The sequence below is a fragment of the Jaculus jaculus genome, chromosome 2 (assembly GCF_020740685.1).
Source record: "Jaculus jaculus isolate mJacJac1 chromosome 2, mJacJac1.mat.Y.cur, whole genome shotgun sequence".
NCBI classification, from domain to species: Eukaryota; Metazoa; Chordata; class Mammalia; order Rodentia; family Dipodidae; genus Jaculus; species Jaculus jaculus.
In genome coordinates, this window is record NC_059103.1 from 55,029,852 (window position 1) to 55,046,299 (window position 16,448).

At 43.0% G+C, this 16,448-nt stretch overlaps 1 protein-coding gene across 3 annotated transcripts in view; it reads right to left on the reverse strand.

The window, feature by feature from the left end:
* Window positions 1–7,256, reverse strand: part of Aopep (aminopeptidase O (putative)) — a 428,441-nt gene extending 421,185 nt beyond the window's left edge. The window contains exon 1 of one of the 3 annotated variants that reach the window (XM_045144107.1): window positions 7,170–7,256. The gene's annotated coding sequence lies outside the window, so the exon portion shown is untranslated. The remainder of the gene's footprint in view (window positions 1–7,169) is intronic. The other 2 variants (XM_045144108.1, XR_006635781.1) reach the window with 2 other exon arrangements.
* Between the last annotated feature and the right edge of the window lie 9,192 nt (window positions 7,257–16,448).

Consider the following 16,448-nt stretch of genomic DNA (forward strand, 5'->3'; position numbering starts at 1 on the left):
CTTAAATCAGCATTCATGAAAAACCACTGGATGGGAATCCAGTTAAAACCTATAGCTTGGATCTATGTAAAAGAGATTTTTTTTTTTGGAGTTTTGGTTTTAATATTTTGTAAAAGAGGTAGCACCCACTATTTCTTATAAATAATGACATGCTTTTAATCCTAGCCCTTAAGAGGCAAGAAGATAATGCTACATATAGAATTTGAGGCCAGCCTGAACATGAGACCCTGTCTCAAAGAAAAAAGAGATAAGGCTATATTGACATCTCTTCTAAACAAAGAACAGGCTTCATATCAGATGCTCAAATGCAAAAGAAATGCTCAGAAACTAGGTCATACAGCCAAAAACTAGGCCTTTTGAAAAACAGTACACCTAGAAACAAAAGCAGCACCCACCCACACAAACACACAGCACATCTGATCAAGAAGACACTAAAAATTAAAAAAAAATTATCCACCTAAAAATTGCTATCAATAAAACTGGATAAATTTCATGTATGTGTATAATATGACAGGAGGGAGGCTCAAGTTAAAGAAAATGATTGTGTCTGTACTCTCTCCCAGGAGAATGTATAGTCATTATGAATATCAATCCATTTAGAAAAGGTGCTACTAGAGGTCAGCCAATGATCTATTCTTGACCTTTCTGTTGTCTAAAAACAGCTCCACCTGTGACAGATTTAATTTCAACAAGATCTTGCAGTTGTCCTCTTTTACTCACACTTCTATTTCACCTTAGGACCAATCCCTTAGCTTTCCCACTTTATCCAAACCATCTGCTCCCTATGTTTCTAGGACAGTGGTTTCCCATTGGGAATCATTTGCCTCTCATTTGGCAATGTCTGAAGACATTTTTGAATATCAGGGGGATGTGAGTCCAAGGCCAGCCTGGGCTAGAATGAGACTATGCCTCAAACCTCACTTCACTCCAACAAAAGAAAAAAAATTTCCTTTTTCCCCCTTTTGGTTTGTTAATTGTAGCTGTAAAATGAAACCTCAGATTTCTCTTTTTAAACATTTTATTGACAGCTTTCAAAGTGATCATAATCCCTTCCCATTGCCTTCTTTTGTCACCCTTGCACTGAATCCTTTTTTCCTTCCAACAGTCCCTCTTCTATTTTGATGTCATTTTTGTGTTGTTGCTCTCCTCCACCATACATGATGAAAGTTAATGGTCCAGAATTATGGAAATCTTGTGCAGGTAATGAAAGTTCAGTTGTGAGGTCATGAATGAATGGCTACTTCATGTCCAAAAGAAAGCATTTCAAAGCACTCTTCCCCACCTGCTGGGTCTTAAATTCCTTCTGTGCCCCTCCTCCTCTGCAATGCCCCCTGGGCCTTGGAGGGCATGATAAAGATGTCTCACTTAGTGCTGAGCACCCAACAGTCACTTCTCAGCACTCTGAGTTGTGAGACTCCCCAGTAGACAGTTCCATCTTTATTTATTTATTTATTGGTTTTCTGAGGTAGGGTCTCACTCTAGCCAAGGCTGACCTGGAATTAACTATGTAGTCTCAAGGTGGCCTTGAAGTCACAATGATCCTCCTACCTCTGCCTCCCAAATGCTGGGATTAAAGGCATGTGCCACCACACCCAGCTCACAGTTCCATCTTTAAAAATAAGCTTCTTTGACCAAAGGTGTGAGCAGCACTAATCTATGGGCATAAACAAATACTTAGAGGGTAAACTGAAGGGCACAACATATCTATTTAGCCAAATAACAGTAGTACCTTCCTGTGTAGGGGATATGACCTTCCCATCCATAATCTTTTTTAGAAATTATTTTTATTTATTTGCAGGCAGAAGAAGAAGAGAGAGAGACACACACAGAGACAGACAGAGAGAGAGAGAAGAAAGACAGATAGAATGGGTCTGTCAGGGCTGCTAGCTACTGCAAACAATCTCCAGATGCATGTACCACTTTATGCATCGGGCTCAACCACTGAGCCATCTCTCTAGCCCCAGCCATAGTCTTCTGGCTAGGTTTTTAATATTGGACATGAATTCCTTCCTGTTGAACTGGCCTCAACTCCAATCAGTAACAATTGGTTACTCCAATAATTAGTCATGCCACTGCTACTCCAGTGTGCACATCTGGCTTGGCTGGTTGGTTGTATAGTCTGCAGGAACCCTTGCTAGTTAATACTGTTGATGACTTTTGTCCCACAGCAGACTGCATAGCACTTTCTAGCCCTATGACAGACAGCCAGCAAGGAGGACACTTTAGTTCCACCTTGATTTCTTAGTGTCCTGCAACTGAAACGTGGTGACTTCAACAATGAGATCTTTGGCATCTAGTTCTGGTGGGCAACCAGGAGAATTGGCAACAGCCTGTATTGTATTCAGAGTTGTAGGGGCTTTCTTGACCAACAACTCACTAGGAGGTATCACATCCCTGGCACTGGGATTTTTCTGTAACCTATGGCATCTGGAAGTAGCATTATCCATACCCTCTAGGGTACTTCTGTCCAAATTCTATTTAAAATTTACATACACACACACACGTACACAGTCTCAGGGTAGCCTTGAACTCTTGGCGATCCTCCTACCTCTGCCTCCTGAGTGCTGGGATTAAAGGCGTGCGCCACCACACCCGACTGTAAAAATATATTTTTAATTAGCTAACAGAGAAGCAAGTTTCCATATGGCTTTTTCTTTATACTCACTTTTTGACGTAGGGACTCGCTCTAGCCCAGGCTGACCTGAAATTCACTATGTAGTCTCAAACTGGCTTTGAACTCACATTGATCCACCTACCTCTGTCTCCTGAGTGCTGGGATTAAAGGCATGCACCACCATGCCTAGCTCCCATTTGGCTTTATCATAATATCTTTAGTTTTAGTTAACCCTGCTCCCAATTCCCTCCTCTACTCCTCCTGCACTGACTTTTCTTAGACCTGTCCTCTCTCCCTCTGACTTCTCTTTCTCATCACAGCCAACTATTCCTTAAGGACCGTCTTCAGTCTCTTTCCTTTTCATCCTTTCAGTCCATTAAGTCACTGCTCACATCCCTACCATGGTATTCAAGTTCCACAGTGAAATCACTTCCTTGTGAGCAAATCCAGTGGTCATTTCATCCTTTAATTTTGGGACATTAATATAATGACCAAATTCTCTTCAAAGTTCTGTGATCATAACCTTTTCTCTCCATCTTTCTACTTCTTTGGCCTTTCCTTCTCCAGTTTCTTAGACATGATATGTCCTACAGCTATAGTTTCAAATTTTACTCACCTGACTGGGAAGTTCTGCTCTATAGCTTAAGGTCCATGTTCCCAACTCTAAGTTTTCTTACCCCAGGTTTCTCATACAAATAACCAATTTCAAAGCTATGTCACTTTAACCTAAGCATCTTTGATATCAGTTCATTCTCTCCTCAAACTGTATAATAAAGGTCATCATCTCTCATCCAGAATACCTTACTATAGGAAAAATGATAATTAAGTACATATGAATAAAAACCATGAAGCCTCCTCTTATAAACAAAAATGTTACATAAATATGATATGGCATGATTCAAATAAATACAAAATGATTCTACTACTGAATCAAAATAGGCAGATTACTTAACCATCCAATGCTTAAGAGTTCCAACTGTCCGATGAAATCTAAAAGATTTTATCTCTTTTATTTATTTTATGATTTTGTTGTACAGTTCACACCTCCAAATATACACTATACATGTGTAAAATCTGACTGGTGCCAACAGAACAGGCTGATTTGCCTCCTTTGATGTCAAAATATATCAAGCATGTCCTGATTCCAACACCTTCAAAAATTAAACTTTCAATTGCACATGTCAACGAAATAAAATGTACACAAAAGAAAAGCCAAGGAAAATTACAATAAAACTTATCATGGGTACATAATGCCCTTTCAAAATATTTTTTTCAGGAATCAGACACACATAATAATGAGTTAGCAGCAAATGAGTGTCCCACAAACCATTCTAACAGTCATTAACACTATAAACAAAAAGTTCTTTCTCCCCACATAGCTCTCATAAGATAGGAATTATACAATATTGAAAGTAAAGTTCAGCATAGGATATCTGAATGTGGGACCACAAAAAGTTTTAGCATCTGTTTTTCATAGACCAGGCTCTCACAGGAGGGTAAATACTAAGTTATGAGAATGGAGCCCCATGCAGGCATGACCACTCCAGTCAGATGAGGCACCTGCTACTCTTGTGGAAGTTTGGCTTCAATTGTTCTTCCATTGTCTACTCAGTATTTTTCAGTTAAAGACAGCACAACAGAGAGAGTGCAAGAGGAGTGTGGCATTACAAAGTTGACACTGACTAAGTAAATCTAGGAACCAGTGAGGTCTGGAGTCCATGTTCAAATCCCAATTTCACCACTTAACCAGCCTTTATTTTAGCAATTTAATTTTCCTATGTTCAGTTTCTTCATCTGTAAAATGGGAACAAAAATAGTACATGCTTCATTGGTGAAGTGCCTAGAATAATGCACTTTAAATGCTGAACCATCTCTCCAGCCCTCATACTAGCATTTTTAAAGGCAATATTTATCATTATGCAACTATACTAACATAAGTACAAGGGTTTCCATGTTCTAGACAATAATTTGAAATACTGTGATAGCCTCCAAATTTAAACAGAAATTAAAAGTCCATTACTGTGGTACATAAAACAGCAACACTTTAAATCTCAAGAAAAATGCTTATTGCATACAAGACACAATGAAAGTGAGTTTACTGAATTAATATTTTGCAAAATAGCATAGGATGAAGGACCCCAATTAGGCTAATTTGATTATTTGGTAAAATGATAATTACCATGTATCAAATATTATCCAAAGAATAATAATTTTTCAAGAATTAGGTTGTCATTTTCAAAGACCTAAAACTAAGGCCAAGCAAATAATAATACTAGCAAGCACATACTTGGTCTTTTCAGTATATCTGGCACTGTAAGCTTTTTAGAAGTTTTTATATACATTAACCCATACGCCTCTCAAAATGATCATCTAAGCATTCTTTCTTTTTAATTGTATTTTTTAATTTTAATTTATTTATTTGAGAGAGAGAGAGAATGGGCACATCAGAGCCTCCACCCACTGCAAACGAACTCTAGATGCATGTGCTACCTTGTGCATCTGGCTTACTTGGACTGGGTAATCAAGCCTCCAACCAGGGTCCTTAGGCTTCACAGACAAGCACTTAATCGCTAAGCCATCTCTCCAGCCCTTTAATTGTATTTTTATTTATTTATTTATTTTCAAGCAGAGAGAGAGAAAGAATGGGCATGATAGGGCTTCTAATTTCTCCAAAATTTTAAAAATTATTGTTTCACATGTGTATGTGTGGTGTGTATATGTGATTTTATTATGTGGTCTCATATGCTCATGTGTGTGTGCACACACATGTAAGGACCACAGGTCAACATCAAGTACCTTCCTCACATGCTTTCCACCTTATTTTTTAAGACAGTCTTTCTCACTGCACTTGTAACTCATGGACTTAGCTAAACTAGCTAGTCAAGCCAGCTCTAGATATCTTCCTGCCTCTTCCTCCCTTGCACTAGGATTACAGGCACATATACCTCCACACCCAGCTTTGACATGGGTGTTCAGGATCTGAACTCAAGTTCTCATACTTGTGGGGTAAACACTTTACTAACTCCTAACCCTCTTTACAGATGTTTTCAACTCCAGGAATCTGAGAATTTATGAAAAGATAATTCCAAGTGCCCTATCATATGGACACGTGAGTGAACAAACTCATGGAATTATGTAATATTTGTTCTGAAAATCCTAGAACTTGATCCCTAATAGTAGTTATTTTACAAAACAAGAAAAATACAGGATTTGAAGTCATACGTAGCCCTGAATTTAAATTGTGAATTTGTCATTTGCTAAGTCAATTTCATTTAATAGCCTCAGTTATTTTCTCTGTAAAATGGGGGTAAAAGTCACAACTCACAATGCTATTATGTGAATTAAGGAGATAATTATATATAAAGTGTTGAGCACAGTTCCTGGGAAACAAGTCAACAATGAGTAACTAAAATTATTCCCTTGTTTATTCTACTTTGTAGCCCCAAATACTGAAACACTCTAATTTTTACTAACTAGCAAAATATCTGATAAGTTTCTCAGAATTATATGAAGTACAACATATGCTTCAAAAATAGAAGGCTTTGGGCTGAGGACATGGTTCAGTAGATAAAGAGCGTGCATGAGTTCCTGAGTTCCAAACCCCAGAACCCAACTAAAAGCCAAACACCCTAGTGTTTCTGAGTGGCCGGAGGCAGAAACAGGAGAATCCCCACTAGGAAGCCAGCCTCGGCAACGCGGGGGTGAACAGACTCTGCCTCAAATAAGGTGGAAGGACACGGACGGACGGACGGACACACACACACACACACACACACACACACACACGGAATGTGTTAATTGTTCATGAAAACAAGATAAAACCATGAAAGAGATCAAAAATTGAATCTTATCTATCCAGCACCGATTCTGGTTGGTTCTATAATAAAAAAACATCATCCCTTTATCGGCAATATTGCCTTTGTTACAAGTGTTACTTTTAAAGAGAGGGAGAAATGTAAGCATTCGTGGCGGGTTCCGTTACCCACTTATTTCGAGGGCTACCTTTCTACTGAAAACTGTCATGATCGCTTTAAAAACCAAAAAGGAATCCAAGGGCGAAGGGTATCTTAACGACGTACTATTTACTGTTTAGAGTTGCCTGGATGCCATGTGCATCGCTATCACAAAGATGTTCTCATTACTGCGCCGCCGCCAGACCCCCAGACCCGGCAAATAGTGCGTTGAAGAGCAAAACTCCACAGTGACGTGTGTGCGCGGGGGCGGGGGTGTTCCGCGGGCACCTCCACGCTCAAAACTTGGTGCTCGAGTGAGCATGCTTGGGGACCGAGGACTGACGGGTGCCCCTGCAAGTGGACCCGAGCTTCAACGAGACCGGCGCCGACCCCTGCGGCGCGGGAGCCCAGGGACTGGTGAGGAGGGCCTGCAGGGAAACGCAGCGGGCACCGGAGCCGAGCCCGAGCGCCCGGCGCCCCCGCCGCGCGCAGGCCGAGCCCCCCGCAGGCTCCCGCGGGCTTCCGCCGCCCTCAGGACCGGAAGTGCGTCCCCGGCGCCCGAGGGAGGAAGGCAGGGACCCGAGGGCGAGCGCGCGGGTTACCTGTCTCGGCCGCCTGCCCCGGGGGCTCCACTTCGGCGGGCTCCGGGTTACTACGGGCTACCCGGGCACGCGCCGACGACGTCATCCACGCGCGCCCAGGGCCGCAGTCCGCCCGGCGCGCCTTGGGGAGAAGTGGGCGGGGCCGCAGAGGGGACGTCTGCGCAAGCGCTGAGCCGCTCGGGCGCTGTCAGGTTTGGCGTGCGATGCGATGTCACGTTGCCATGGTGCCCAGTGCCCCCGCGTTGCAACATCTCGTGCAAAATTAAGAACAAAAGAAATAAGTCATTGAAATACAAATGTGCACTTTTTGTTCCTTAGCTTAGGGCGTCGCTGGTGTACGCGCTTGGGGTTCATGTGCTCACTCATTCCATTGCAGTTTGTTAAGGTCGTAACATGTGCAGGATGAACGCTGTCACAGAATCCCAACGTACATCGGTGAGCAAGACAGGTGTTGTGCACACCTTCATGGAAATTATTTTCTCGTTGACAATGCGAACCTTGAACAACTACTCAAATAGGCTTGTATATGCACCTTGTTAAGAGAAAGGTGTGTTGTCCTTGAGGGTGTAGGATTGGTAGCACACGAAGGCGCTCAGCTACGCACAGGGGTCCTAACCTGTAGAGCTTTCTAGGCCGTTGTAAGGAGCGTGGGTTTTATCTCAGGTGCAGAGGAAGTCAGTGATGAGAGTAACAGAATCAAGTTTTATAAGACCACCTGCTGGCTGCTGTTTATATGATGAACTGCTGGGATCTAGAAAGGATACAGAAATAAGAGCTCAAGTAAGATACAGTGGGTACCTTTAAGAAATAACTGGCAGGTTGATGTGACAGGCACGGCAAGGAATTAGATATGGATGACAAAGGATGATGCCAAAGGTGACACCTAAGTTTGGATAGCCAAAGTTTCTGGATAATGCAATGAAAACAAGATGTGTTTCTTCTTTTAACCCTGTTTCCTGTGTGTGTGTGTGTGTGTGTGTGTGTGTGTGTGTGTGTGTGTGTGTGTATGCGTGTGCGCGTGTGCAGATACCCCCACTCCATGAGCACACATGGAGAACTTCAGGCATCCTTCTCTATTGCTCTTCCTCCTATTTCCTTCAGACAGGGTTTCTCACTGATGCCAGAGCATGCATTATTTTTCACTTAGACAGGCTGGCCAGCAAGCCTCACCATCCTCCTGTCTCTGCTTCAGTGCTGGAGTGACAGGCAATGCCTGGCTTTTTATGTGGATGTCAAGCATCAAACTAAGGCTCTCATGCTTGTACAGCAAGCACTCTTGCCCAAAGAGCCATCTTCCCAGCCCTAATTCTTTTTCCTTCATATTACCAAGCTCTTGAGGCACTCCTCATACCTCTCTTACCATCTCCTTCCAATTTTTATCAAGGATTTCCCCCATCGCTCCCTTTCCTTAGGTCTTCCCCCTTCCCTTGCTCTTCTTATGTCACATTGAAGTCTCTAGCAGCAGTGCAGCCATCTGACTGTAGTGGAACACATGTGTAGAGACTCAACAAGAGGTGCTCTTGCTCTGTATTTAGTTCTAGATAATTTTTGTCAGAAAAGCATGATGGCCTAGTGATATCGGGTCCTGTCTTTTTTTTAAGGTAGGCTCTCACTCTAGCCCAGGCTGGCCTCAGACTCATGGAGATCCTCTTACCACAGCCTCTCAAGTGTTGTGATTAAAGGTATGTGTCACCACATTTGGATCCTGTCATTTTTAAAGAGAAATGAACATAAAGATATTTGCATGATCAGGAGGCAGAGGTAGGAGGATCACCATGAGTTTGAGGCCACCCTGAAACTCCATAGTGAATTCCAAGTCAGCCTGTGCTAGAGTGTGAGACCCTACCTCAAAAACCAAAAAAATAAAAGGATATTTTCATGAGATCTCCCAAAATTTGAACATTGGCCATGTGGTAGTTTGAATGTATGGTCCCATAGACTCAGATGCTTTATTAAAACTGAGCTTGCGGGCTGGAGAGATGGCGTAGTGGTTAAGCGCTTGCCTGTGAAGCCTAAGGACCCCGGTTCGAGGCTCAGTTCCCCAGGTCCCACGTTAGCCAGATGCACAAGGGGGCGCACGCGTCTGGAGTTCGTTTGCAGAGGCTGGAAGCCCTGGCGCGCCCATTCTCTCTCTCCCTCTATCTGTCTTTCTCTCTGTGTCTGTCGCTCTCAAATAAATAAAAAATTAAAAAACAAAAATGAGCTTGCAACCTGAGCCTCTAGTAGGTAGATCCCTGATACCCTAATGGGGTATGTAACTGGGGGCAGATTTGAGTTCAGCCCCACTACATGTGTAAAGAGCAAATTTGAGCTCTGGCAGTTTTTGTGGTGCTGGCTGTTGGTGGTATCTGTCTGCTTGGTTATATGGAAATAAACCAGCTTCTTCCACCATTGATAGTGTTCTAGAATTTGAAAGCTGGAAATAAACCCTTTCCTCCTATATGAAGCTTTTGTTCCAGCAATAAGAAACTGACTCCTAACTCAAATTTTGTTAAACTATTTTTGTAGGCCAAACAGAACACATTTTCTGGCCTGATAAATCTTGCAGGCTATAGCTCTGCTTCCTTGGTGGATACTTCCCAATGTGGCAACTTTGTTTCCTGTGACTATCATCTGGAAGCTGACAACTTTCAAGACTGCCACTCCACCCAAACCATTTAAGTGCTTTCTTAGTTAAACAACCCAATTCCACTCAGCTGTACATCTGGCATTTGAAAAGATAAATTTGTCCTCTACCTTCATGTCATCTATTCTTTCTCAGTCCATTGCATTAATATTCTGTGATCATATCTGAAATCCAAGAAATTTTCCTCTCCTTTATTCCTTGGTTCTGATCAGTATTTGTTACATTATCACATCTACCTAATAACTCTTTCCTTATTAGCCCTATCAGGCCATAACACTTGTGGGCAAGTCAAGTGATCTCTCTGCACTCCACCCTCACTTGTTAATTGGGAAGATTAGACCAGATGGTCCTCAAATGTGTTCCACTGGTAATCGTAGTGGTTTGATTCAAGCATCCCCCATAAACTCATGTGTTCTGAATGCTTGATCCCCAGCTAATGTCAATTTGAAATTGAATCCTTACCTTAGGAGTTGTGTTGTTGGGGGCAGACTTCCCCTTGCCAGTGTTTGGCACATTCTCCTGCTGCTGTTGTCCACTTGATGTTGGTCAGGAAGAGATGTCCAGGCTCTATTCATGCCACATTTCACCCTGTCATCATGGAGCCTCCTCTCAAGTCTATAAGCCAAAATAACCCTTTCCTCACACAAGCTGTGTTTGGCCAGGTGCTTTGTGTCAGCAAAAAAAAAAAGAAGATAATTGCAACAATAACAGTCTGCGTTATTAAACCACCAAATATAAAAGAATACTGGCCTAGAATTGGGGAGGGCTTTATAGTTTCATTTTGGGGCCTGGTTGTTATAAATGCCAGGGGTATTGTGACAGGCTAGTGAGCAAGAGTAGACTTTATAGAAATAATCACACATCAAAATAAAAGAGAGACTGATTGAGAGGGGGAGGTATGATATGGAGAGTGGAGTTTCAAAGGGAAAAGTGGGGAGAGGGAGAGAATTACCAGGGGATATTGCTTAAAATCATGGAAGTTGTCAATAAAAAATAAATTAAGGGCTGAAGAGATGGCTTAGCGGTTAAGCGCTTGCCTGTGAAGCCTAAGGACCCCGGTTCGAAGCTTGATTCCCCAGGACCTACGTTAGCCAGATGCACAAGGGGGCGCACGCATCTGGAGTTTGTTTGCAGAGGCTGGAAGCCCTGGCGCACCCATTCTCTCTCTATCTGTCTCTCTTTCCCTCTCTCTCTGTCACTCTCAAATATGTAAATAAAAATGAACAAAAAATATTAAAAAATAAATTAATTTAAAAAAATGAAATTATCACTAGTTTTAACTGACCTATTTATTAGAGAATAAAAACTGACTGAAAAGTGACTGCTGATTGGCCATTGAAAACTTAAGAAAAATAAACAAATGAATCATTTATTGAAAATTGATGGAAAAATCTAATCTTCTTGACAATATATTGATTTATAAAGTTCAAGTAGAAGAAATCATGTTGGTTAATTAAACACAAAAATCAGCTCCTAACATCAGATGTTCTAATGCCTATCATTTGCCATGAAGAGAAAGAATAATACTGAATTATTATTTCAGTATAAAATTTTCATGCAAAAGAGCTGGAACTGATTCAAGAGAAAATAATAAAGTAGAAAAATAAGAAGGATTGTAACTGCAGTATAAAACTGATTGTGACATTAAATTGGCACAATAAAATTTGCTATAGAAAATACTTAATTTGATTAAAATCATTATATAATCCTGGTTTAAGTTTTTACATTCATATATACTAAATTAATACCTCACATACTCAAAGGAACATGAATCATCCTTTTGTATTCATTCAAAGAGCCCTGAAAGTCTTTAGACTTTCTGTTCTAAGCCCAATTTATGACTTCTTGTCCATGCCACAGCAGAGGTATTTTCCTGAAGTCTAATATAATTGGCACTGTGATAGTTAAGGTGTTGTCAACTTGATCTGTTTAGTAATACACAGAAATCCCTTTCTGGTGGGTCTTGGAGGTTGCTTCCAGGAAGGATCAACTAAAGGAGGAAGTCCTTCCCCCAGAGTGAGACCTTCCCCCAGAGTGGGCGGCCCCACTCAGAGGGGGACTCGATATAAGGAAGCTCTGGGTAAAAAGAGTCCCTTCCTCCCTTCCACAGGGTGTCACGTTGGCCCATTATATCGATGACATAATGTTAATTGGATCAAATGAGCAGGAGGTGGCAACCACTCTGGAGTTGCTGGTACAGCACATGCGCATCAGGGGATGGGAAATAAATCCATCCAAAATTCAAGGACCTTCCACCTCAGTGAAGTTTCTAGGAGTTCAGTGGTATGGGGCATGCAGGGATATTCCTTCTAAGGTGAAGGACAAGTTGTTGCATTTGGCCCCTCCTATCACTAAGAAAGAAGCACAGTGTCTAGTGGGCCTATTTGGATTTTGGAGACAGCACATTCCTCACTTGGGTATCTTACTTTGTCCCATATACCAAGTGACTCAGAAAGCCACTAGTTTTCAGTGGGGCCCAGAAAAAGAGAAGGCTCTTCAACAGGTCCAGGCTGCTGTGCAGGTTGCTCTGCCTCTTGGGCCATATGATCCAGCAGATCCGATGGTACTTGAGGTTTCAGTGGCAGACAAGGATGCTGTTTGGAGCCTTTGGTGAATCACAGCAGAGGCCCTTGGGATTGTGGAACAAAGCCCTGCCATCTTCTGCAGACAATTATTCTCCATTTGAGAGACAGCTCTTGGCCTGCTATTGGGCCTTAGTGGAAACTGAACATTTGACGACAGGCCATCAAGTTAGTATGTGACCTGAGCTGCCAATTATGAGCTGGGTGTTATCTGACCCACCAGGCCATAAAGTTGGACATGCACAGCAGCAGTCCATCATCAAATGGAAGTGGTATATACATGATCGTGCTTGAGCAGGCCCTGAAGGTACAAGTAAGTTACATGAGGAAGATGCCCAAATGCCTATGGTTGCTACTCCTGTTGCAATGCCTTCTGTCCCCAAGCATGCACCTATGGCATCATGGGGTGTGCCCTATGATCAACTGACTGAGAAGGAGAGGTCTAGGGCATGGTTTACAGATGGTTCAGCACATTATACAGGCACCTCCCAGAAGTGGACAGCTGCAGCATTACAGCCCTTTACTGGGACAACTCTGAAGGACTGTGGTGAAGGGAAGTCTTCCCAATGGGCAGAACTTTGGGCAGTGCATATGGCTGTGCACTTTGCTTGGAAGGAAAAATGGCCAGATGTGCGGTTATACACTGACTCATGGGCTGTGGCCAATGGTTTGGCTCAATGGTCTGGGACTCGGAAGGAGCACAATTGGAAAACTGGTGAGAAGGACACTTGAGGAAGGTGTATGTGGATAGAACTCTCTTAATGGGCAAAGGAGATACTTGTGTCCCATGTTAATGCTCATCAGAAGGTGACCTCATTGGAGGATGACCTTAATCAAGTAGATAAGCTGACCCATTCTGTGGATAGTGGTCAACCTTTTTCCTCAGCCACCCGTCATTGCCCAATGGGCCCACAAACAAAGTGGCCATGGTGGCAGAGATGCAAGCTATGCATGGGCCCAACAACATGGACTTCCACTAACTAAGGCTAACCTTGCTACACTTACTGCTGAGTACCAAATTTGCCAGCAGCAGAGACCAACTCTGACCCCCGATATGGTAGTATTCCTCGGGGTGACCAGCCAGCAACCTGGTGGCAGGTTGACTACATTGAACCTCTTCCATCATGGAAAGGGCAACATTTTGTCCTTACTGGAATAGACACTTATTCTGGGTATGCATTTGCCTTTCCTGCATGCAGTGCTTCTGCCAAAACTACCATCTGTGGGCTTACAGAATGCCTTATTCACCGTCATGGCATTCCACACAGCATTGTTTCTGACCAAGGAACTCACTTCACTGCCAAGGAAGTACAGCAGTGGGCTCATGATCACGGAATTCACTGGTCTTACCATGTGCCCCACCACCCTGAAGCAGCTGGCTTGATAGAATGATGGTATGGCCTTTTGCACAAACAGCCACAGCGCCAACTAGGCGGCAATAGCTTGGAGGGCTGGAGGAGTGTCCTCCAGCAGGCTGTATATGCTCTAGATCAGCGTCCTATATATGGTACTGTTTCTCCTATAGCCCAGATTCATGGGTCCAGGAATCAAGGGGTGGAAATGGGAATGGTTCCACTTACCATCACCCCCAAGTGACCCATTAGCTAAGTTTTTGCTTCCTGTTCCCGCAACCTTACACTCTGCTGGTCTATAAGTCTTGGTCCCAGAGTGGGAAGTGCTTTTGCCAGGAGACACAAAGAACATTCCATTGAACTGGAAGCTAAGACATCCCCCTGGTCACTTTGGGCTCCTAATGCCCTTGAGTGAACAGGCTGAGAAAGGAGTTACAGTGATAGCAGGGGTGATTGATCCAGATTACCAGGGGGAAATTGGACTGCTCCTCCACAATGGAGGTAAGGAAGAGTATGCCTGGAGTGCAGGAGAGCCTTTAGGATGTCTCTTAGTGTTACCATGTCCTGTTGTCAAGGTTAATGGACAACTGCAACAACCCAATAGAGGTAGTGTGATAAATGGCCCAGATCCTTCAGGAATGAAGGTATGGGTTACCCCTCCAGGTAAAGAACTAAGACCTGCTGAGATGCTTGCTAAAGGTGGAGGAAATACAGAATGGGTAGTAGAAGAAGGCAGTTACAAATACCAGCTAAGGACATGTGACCAGTTACAAAACCAAGGACTGTAATTGCAATTTTTCTGTCCTACCTTGATACGGAGTGTATGTACATATCTAAACAATATTAAGATTATATCATTAGCTAACTGTTGAATTTATATTAGACCTGTTATATTAGAGACTAAACTTTGTGTTGGGGGAAGATTTTGTGGTTCCAGTTGTAAGTGGGATAGTTATGCCATGTTAGGCAGAATTATGAGCTTGTTACTGTTTTCATTTGGAAATTAAGTATGATGTAAGGAGATATGATTTGGTGCCAACTTGACAAGGGGTGGACTTGTAATAGTTAAGGTGTTGTCAACTTGATCTGTTTAGTAATACACAGAAATCCCTTTCTGGTGGGTCTCAGAGGTTGCTTCCAGGAAGGATTAACTAGAGGAGGAAGTCCTTCCCCTAGAGTGAGACTTTCCCCCAGAGTGGGCAGCCCTGCTCAGAAAGGGACTTGATATAAGGAAGCTCTGGGTAAAAAGAGCCCTTTCCTCCCTTCCTTCCTGCCACTTGGCTGCTGGAGCTGCTCGCTACCTTCCAGCCTTCCAGTGTGGATTGAAGACCAGTGTGGACTGAACCAGCATCAACTGAAGACCCACGTGGCTTGAAACCCAGTGGCTCCTCAGAAGCCTCCAGGCTTTCTGGCACCATATGCAGTGCTGATTCATGACTGCTGAGGCATCTGGCCACATGGACTGAGCAGCTACCAGGTTTTGTGATTCTTGGGCCTGCAACTGCTATTGGACTACTGTAAGCTAATTCAATAAATTCCCTTTTTAAAATAATTCATTCTAGCAGTTCTGTTCCTCTAGAGAACCCTGATTAATACAGGCACAGTATACATAACTGACATACACTGGTTTGGGGTATGATTTTTATAACTGTTTTTTCTCTATTCTGTCAGTTCCATTAAATCTACTCATATTGCCCCCAAGATTTAGCATATCAGATTCAATGTTAACGGAATTTCTGATGTCTCTCATGTGGACAAAATCCATAGTTATAGTCCTAGCTGTCCTTAGAGCTGAGGGTGCCCACATGACACAGTCTGGCCAATGAGCTGGTAGGAGAAGTCTGCTAAAGGATTGTTGGAACAGTTTCCTTTTGACAAAAACATAAATACAGCTGACAGGACTTTGTTTCCTAGTGTGATACTGTGCCTATCTTGATTGTAACACTAGAATGAGGGAAAGGGTGCTTAGACCTCCCAGTGGCCTAGCGGCCACCTTGAGGCCATAGGTGGTAAGCAGGAGAGTGAAAAATCAATAGTCAGAAAGGCACTTGCTTGCAAAGCCTGATGACCTGGGTTCAGTTCCCCAGTGTGGTGGTTTGATTCAGGTGTCCTCCATAAACTTAAGTGTTCTTAATGCTAGGTTCCCAGCTGATGGAGATTTGGGCATTAATGCCTCCAGGAGGCAGTGTCTTGTTGGGGGTGGGCTTATGGGTGTTATAGCCAGTTTCCCCTTGCCAGTGTTTGGCACACTGTTCTATTGCTGTTGTCCACCTGATGTTGGCCAGGGGGTGACGTTCACCCTCTGCTAATGCCATTGTTTTTCCTGCCATCATGGAGCTTCCCCCTAAAGCCTGTAAGTGAAAGTAAACCTCTTTTTCCCGCAAAGTTGCTCTTGGTCGGGTGATTTCTACCAGCAATGCGAACCTGACTACAACAATAATTTTAGTACCGAGGAGTGGTGTCATTTGCTGCAAGACACCTGACTGTGTGGCTTTGGCCTTTTGGAGCTGATTTTCAAGAGGAATGTAGAAGGATTTGTAAACTTGGTCTAAGAAATGTCTTGCAATGCTATAAGTATAGCTTGTTGGACTATTCTGGTCAGAGTTGAAAGACCTAAATGCAGTAAGAACTAAGGACTGTGAGGTTTGGCTTATGAGGGTGAGAAAGAACTTTGCCTCGACTGGGTTAGAAGCAGTTTTGTGTGAGAGGCTTGCTATTA